At 42.8% G+C, this 7,500-nt stretch overlaps 1 long non-coding RNA gene across 2 annotated transcripts in view; it reads left to right on the forward strand.

The window, feature by feature from the left end:
* LOC135096687 (uncharacterized) overlaps positions 1–6,686 on the forward strand; it is a 12,630-nt gene extending 5,944 nt beyond the window's left edge. For both annotated transcript variants that reach the window (XR_010264914.1, XR_010264913.1), the window contains exon 3: positions 5,842–6,686. This is a non-coding gene — a long non-coding RNA (uncharacterized LOC135096687). The remainder of the gene's footprint in view (positions 1–5,841) is intronic.
* The last annotated feature ends 814 nt before the right edge of the window (positions 6,687–7,500 follow it).

Here is a 7,500-nt window from a genome sequence, read left to right on the forward strand (position 1 = left end):
GTATCTGTGATGGTCATTAATATATCAGAGGTCAAAGGTCAGCATGAGCGGACGTGAGGCACAGAAGCTTCACTCACGCCGGGGCTGAAGGACTCGTCTCCTCACCCACTGCCGACCTCTGTGTCATTGCGTGGCGTGGTGCTGTGTTGGAGTCTGTCCTGTGTCCTTTGCTGGCCCCTGCTGTAGCCTACTGGTGTGACGGCGTGGGTGGGGCGCGCGGCGGTGGTGGCGTGGGCGTGAAAGTTGATGTGACGGCCGGTAATCCTGATAGGGGAAGGACGATGGCCTTGAGGGAGCGCTGGAGGGCTGAAGAAGGGCCGGGGGCTGCAGACGGCTGTGCTGGTTGTGGTGCGAGTGGTGGTCAAGGTGGCTGTGGTGTGTCCGGGGGGAGAGGTCGCCGTGTCTGGGGGAGGGGGCTGGTGAGGGGCTAGGAGCGGAGGGGGGGGTCACACCAGTCTGCGTGAAGTGACCGGCTAAATTTAGTGCGGCAGTTTATGGAAAGCGAGAGGTGCGGTGCTGCTGGTGACCCCGGGTGTTGGAGGGCACAAGGGGAGGGGGAGAGGGGAGAGGGGAGAGGGGAGAGCCTTGATGTGTGTCTGTCAGTGTGGCGGAGGAGGTGCAGCAGTGTGTGGTGGTGGTGGTGGTGGTGGTGGTGGTGGTGGCAGGCCTGTCTCTCCACACCTGGTACTTGTCTCTCCACACCTGGTACCTGTTAGTGAGGTGATAGGTGTGTCTCTACCCTTGCATGAACAGCTGGCGTCACCTGCACACACACACACACACACACACACACACACACACACGCGCGCACACACACACACACACTCCTCAAGGTGTTTTTGATATAAGTAAAGATATAAAACATTGGAATTATAAGATTACCCGCTAAAATTGTTTGCTAGTTTTCTGTCAGGTATTTTGTAACAATTAATGTCAAATAGAAAAAAAAAATTATTCAAGGTGTGCCACAAGGTTTTATAATAGGCCCTTTATTGTTTGTGATAATACATGAATGTTATTTGTAATGTTAGTGATGTGATAAATGGCGTTCTTTTCGGTGATACGAGCCTAACAGATAATGATTTGTGTAACTTAAATACAAAATTGAATCAAGAATTGCGTAACATATTCAGATCGGTAACAGCAAATAAATGAGCCGTAAAAATTAATAAAACTAATTTCATATTGTTTGAAAGACGTTTTGTTGTCAGTAATTTCAAATTGTTTTATGGAGGCTGTCACCTAATTAGTGTTTCTTCTACTAAATTCTTAGGAGTTATTACTGATGAAAATTTAAACTGGAAGAAGGTTGAATACGATCAGTGTGTTCAAAGTTATCAAAATAATAATAAATCATAATAAAAACTCTTATTTTCCTCCAGCCATCCGTGACACAGCCAATCCTGCGCAGCGGTCGTTGCGTACACACACACACACACACACACACACACAACACCTCATTAGCATCACCACAGCACAAGCATGAAACATCAACGTGCAGGTCAGGTTGAGTGACATCCTGCACCCTGCTGGTATTCCTGACTGACTTCATAACCGTACTGCTAACTTGATGAGAAAACACGTAGGCGAGGCTTCACTGCTGTAGTCCATAAATAAACTGGTATCTTTGTAACAGCTACTTATTTAGGCTCTATGGTGGTTCAAATATTTTCCATTAGGAGTTTATTTAATAACTTGATAACCGTACTGCTAACTTGATGAGAAAACACGTAGGCTAGGCTTCACTGCTGTGGCCCATAAATAAACTGGTATCTTTGTAACAGCCTACTTATTTAGGGTCTATGGTGGTTCAAATATTTTCCATTAGAAGTTTATTTAGTAACTTGATAACCGTACTGCTAACTTGATGAGAAAACACGTAGGCTAGGCTTCACTGCTGTAGTCCATAAATAAACTGGTATCTTTGTAACAGCTACTTATTTAGGGTCTATGGTGGTTCAAATATTTTCCATTAGGAGTTTAATTAGTAACTTGATAAAGAGAGGTGTTGTTCTGGTTCTTAAGGCTTTATTTCGTATTTTGTGAAGTTTTTGGTCTTTGGCTTCTACTCATAGTGTGTATTGGGATAGGTGGATGATCAAGAATGGGAAGGATTAGTGTTTTAAGTAAGTGTATTTCAATGTTTTCTGGCATATTGTATAGCTTGTATCATTTATTTAGTGCTGAGTCTGCTGTTGTTTTTACGTTGGTGAATGTGCTTGTAATAGCCAGACGTGGTTATGGTTAATCCTAAGCATTTGCCCTTATGTTTTAATTCTATTTCTTCCTCATCTCGTTTGGCTGCGAGATGGAGAGGTGTGAATTTATGAACGTTTTTTTTTATTTTGCATTTTTTTTTTTTTTCATATTCATTAAGTGCCTTTATTGCTCGGTCCAGTTTTGATGTTTAGCATGTTCCTAGATCTCCCTGGGCAGCCAATCACTTGTGTTATATCGTCTGCGAAACTGATGTCGAGGTTTTGTTGAGGCTGTTGTATATCATTGGTGGAAATTGTGAAGAGTGTTGGTGACAGGACACTACCTTGTGGTACTCCGCATTTCAGGTTAAATCTTGGTCCGGTATGGTGATTTATTTTAATGGATGCTGTGCGGTCTGTTAGGAAATCACATCAAACTTTTTCGATCGTTATTGGTAGATGCAAGTGAAGTAATTTGTGTTTAACACCCATGATGCCAAACTTGATCTGATTCATATTGCGCTATTTGCACACAGTGATGATTGCTAATGCGATGTGTGGTGCCCCTGCTATATTGCGAAATCCTAACTCGGTTGGTGTTGTATAAATTGTTGATCTCAAGGTGAGTGTTCAGTCTGGTATTAATTATTCTTTGTAATATTTTCCCTGGTACTTCTAGCGGCGAAATTGGTGTGTACTTTTGACGTTGTTGTGGAGATATGTCGGGTTTAGGTACGAGTCTGATAATGACATTTTTAAAACCTATCTGGGAAATATCCTGCAGAGATGGCGCTGTTGTATGTGTCTGTGAGTGTGCCAGGTGTGATAGGATGTGTGCCAGGTGTGATAGGATGTGTGCCAGGTGTGATAGATGTGTGCCAGGTGTGATTAGGATGTGTGCGCAGGTGTGATAGGATGTGTGCCAGGTGTGATAGGATGTGTGCCAGGTGTGATAGGATGTGTGCCAGGTGTGATAGGATGTGTGCCAGGTGTGATAGGATGTGTGGCAGGCTACCATCTAGTGTGTGGGGTGTGTGCTGAGTATGCCTGTGTTACAATTAGTATAGGGGATTGTTCTTTGTATATTATCTCGGATGTTTTGTAGGTCTCCATCAAATATTTCTCTCCAATATTCCCTGTGTACTCTTTCCTTATCCCGTTTGTGTCTAATTTGATGTGTTTTTTGTTTAATATGTAGTGAGGTTCTTTTTCTCTATTATTTGTAGGTACTGGAGACTTTATTTATTTGTTTATAATATCTGGAATTGTTAAAAGTCCAGCCATGAACACTTTTATACGTTTGCAATTCAGTGAAGAGTGTCTTGAGAGGTTTTCCTGCGTCATTATGTTTGTGTGAGGGTAGACATTTATATAGTGAAGTTGGGATACTACAACAAACCTAACCTAAACACACAACACCTAAAAAAATAAATAAATTAATAAAAAATGTGGTAGAAGGCATTTATATAGTGAAATTGGGATTGATTGGTGTGTTGCGTTCTGTATTGCTTGATGCCAGTAGTCAGTTGCAGTGTTTATAGTTGAAGTGTTTCATTGTCTAGTGTGTTACCGTGTAGTGTGTTGGTGACGTGTGGTTTTGAATGTTTCCGGTTGCTTTACTGTAATGTGGTGTGGTAGGTGATGGCATTAATATGGGTGCGGTAGACATCGTAAATATAACTGGTATGTGGTCGCTGGTGGTGAGGGGTCCTGCTGTTGTATGTGTTGTGGTACGTTCTGTGGTTAATAGTATGTCAGGTGTTGTGCCTCTTCTGCGTGTGTAATGTGTAGGAAATTGTGGCCCTGTGTGTTGAATGAGCGTGTTGTGTATGAGTGTGTTGGGCTGTCTTCCTATCGTGTTGCTGTGAGTGTATCGCAAAGTGGTGTGAGTGTATCGCAAAGTGGGGTGGTTTGCACTGAGATGGGCTAGCATGTACACTGGCCTGTTGCGTCTCAATGGTTTGGTGAAGCCGGGAATTTGATATATAGTTTCTTCAAGGGTGTTCATATACGAGTAGTGTGGATATAATAATTTTGCCAGTTGTGGTCACATGACTTCTATTGCAATTAAATCAGATAAAAAAAAAAAAACAAGAAATTTATATTGTAATTGTTGTGTGTAGGTTGTATCCTGGGACTTTAATTGGTGTGTTTTGGTGTGAAGTGACCGTTTATAAATATTACATCAGCGTCAATGATTCTGTGTGTGTTAGATAGTGAAATCCTTCTATTAAACCAGTGTAGTAAATTGTGTTGTATTATTGTTAGGATACGAAGGGCCATGTTGTGTGTGTGTGTGTGTGTGTGTGTGTGTGTGTGTGTGTGATGGTGATCTTTCTTTTATTTGTCCTGATCTTCTTTTCCTAAATATACTGTGGTGTAGTATAATAAAGTAGTGATGCATTTTAATTTCCCCATTTTCTATTAGATGAAGTAATTTGCTGTTCATTGTATGTGAATGTGTAGGTCCCGTCTTGTATTGGTGTGACTCGCTGGCTAAGTTGTCTGTGGATATTGCTTCAAGTTGTGTGTCTTTGCAGTGTAGTTCTTTCTTTGTGTTTTGTTGTGTCTTTTGTTTGTCAGTTTGTTGTTGTTGTTGTTGTTGTTGTTGTTGTTGTTGTAATTTGGTGTTCTTTGTGTGTATCGGTAGATGGGTCTTGTGTCATCGTGTCAAGCAGTTTTCCGCCGTCAGCAAGAATAGCGAGGTGGAGTTAGGTGGAGTTGGGGGTGTTTGGTAGGTTGATTTGTGGCAGGCTGTTTGCTTTCAAAGTAGCGATCAGTTCATTTGCATAACTGCCGGGTTCAGTCACGTTCATCAGATGAGCGTGAATCATACAAGAATAAATGTTGAGGTGTTCATCTTTGCTGATCTGTGTGAAGGTGGTGGTGTTCATAGTTGACTTGGTGTTGGTTTTCGCTACTTGGGAGTAGGTTACTTTTCCCTTCTCTTCTTCTCCTTTCTTCTTAATTGCTTCTTTCCTGTTATATCTGCATTTCATTGACAGAGTTCTGTGATTTTCTCTGCAATTGATGCCATTTTTGCTCTCTTTGCTACAGTTCTTGCAAGTGTGGCCTTCCTCGGCCACTGTGAACATGTTTTGTGGTGTTAGTTCTTTGGGCAATCCTTAGTGATGTGGGACTCGACCTGATATATATAGCATCTGAAGCATGTTTGTATGTGGCAAAACTTCTCTTGCTGGGTCTGGTAGTGAGGGATCTTCATGGAAAAGAGTTTGAGTCCATGTTCAGTGTGTGAATGTTATTTTGATCGTCTTAGAGTCTGGGAATTTGAATATACATTGTCAATTTTGTTTTCCAGGTAGGTAGGTGTTGTGGGCACATACAGCTCACTGGTGGCGTCTTCCTCAGAGTTTGCGTGTATGTGTGAGTTTACATTGAAGGCTATCTGTGACAGTCCTCTTAGCCTTCAATTCTGGCGGGGTCACTGGGGTGAATTCATGTTGTTGTTGAAATTCATTCTTGATAGGGTCTTGAAATATTTTCTCTTGTTGTTCGTGTGAAGAGATGACAACAACAACAACAACAACAACAACAACAACATATCCATGTTGAGTTGGAATGATGTTGGTTGGGTATATGTCAGTGTTGCTGAGTATTTTCAGGAGAGTTGTCTTTCTTCTAGGTTCGTTGGCATTGTGCGTTTTGATCTTCACTCGTGCCATCCTTGTTACATGTCAATACAATAATATAACCTACAAGGGGCCGAGGCCCGACACACAACACAACTAAAGGACAGAAAAATGGAAGGAGCCTACCTATGTACCTCAGTTCAGCAGTCCAGCAGCCTCTAAAAGCCCACGCAACTGCCCTGCATGAGGTACGACCTGACCCTATCCAACGTTTTTGCTGGAACCTTCCTCACTGGCTTAATTAAGGCAGCTGCCCTTCTAAGGGCCCCCCTTGAGGCACTGCCCGCGGGGTTCACCTTCACCAGTGAGGAGGACACTAAGGGCGAAAAGAGAAATACAGTGGAGAGAAAAGATGCCTGGGCGGGACTCAACAACACCAACACCACCACCACCACCACGGAGTCCCCGGTACACAGGGCTTGGGAGGGTTCCCAGGTGGAATTCTCCCTGTTGTGCAGGACAAGCACAGACGTCACTGGCAGGATGTAGGTAGCTGGCAGTGTGGCGGGGCACAGCGGTGTTTCCACTCGCCCTCAGACCTTCACGTGGCACTCCCTATATAAGGCACACCATTCTGTCTAATCTTTTAAAGCTCCCTAGTGACTCAGCACCCACAGCCACATTACGGAGTCCACCTGTTCATCCACCACTCTATCTGAGAACCACTTCCCTCCTGTCTATTTCTCAAACGTATTTTTTATTCAAGTTTGCATCGTTACCTGCCGCAGCCTTACCCTGATTAGTGAGCCTGGACATTTTACCTTTGTTACCCTTGAAATATTGAGGATGTATCTTGCGTTTTCTATGGTTGCGTTAAAAAGAAAATGTGTATTATTACTATCATAGTTTTTCTCAAACCCTTTACTGCTGGCGATAGTCTTACATGTTCACGTGCGCTGACTATTCTGACTATCAGGTGGCTCTCGGACTATCAGCCTACAAGGAGCCGTGAAAGTTACCAAAAAAAAAAAAAAACTATTTCGCTGATAGTAGTATAGTAGTAGTAGTAGTAGTAATAGTATTAGTGGTAGTAGTAGTAGAAATCTCCTCCTTTTTCTCTCTTTTTCCTATCTGTGTGTGTGTGTGTGTGTGTGTGTGTGTGTGTGTGTTTGTTTGTTTGTTTGTTTGTTTATTTGATTTTTCTTTTTCTCTCTCTCTCTCTCTCTCTCTCTCTCTCTCTCTCTCTCTCTCTCTCTCTCTCTCTCTCTCTCTCTCTCGTTTGTGTGTGTGCGTGTTTGTGTGTTTAGTGGTGGTACTGCTACTACTACTACTACCACTACTACTACTGCTACTATTACTGCTACTACTACACTCAGTATATCACCGTAAAGCGGAAACAATTATTTCTCAGATTAGAGAGAGAGAGAGAGAGAGAGAGAGAGAGAGAGAGAGAGAGAGAGAGAGAGGGAGATGGGAAAAGTGAAGGCAGTGGTGTGGGTGGGGGGTGGGGGGTGGGGGGTGGAGGGAGGGTTTGCGTGAGTGTTGAGTTTGAGTTTATTTGATAAAGTTGCATACAATTTTAGTGTAGAGTAAATTGTAAGTAGTAGAAGTAGTAGTAGAAGTGAGTGGGCGGAGCAGTGAGCCATTGTTAACATGTATTGGCGGTCATTAGGTGTTTATTTTGGCAATTACCATTGCTGTACACGTTTGTG

This window comes from Scylla paramamosain, unplaced genomic scaffold (assembly GCF_035594125.1).
Source record: "Scylla paramamosain isolate STU-SP2022 unplaced genomic scaffold, ASM3559412v1 Contig5, whole genome shotgun sequence".
In the NCBI taxonomy this organism is placed as follows: Eukaryota; Metazoa; Arthropoda; class Malacostraca; order Decapoda; family Portunidae; genus Scylla; species Scylla paramamosain.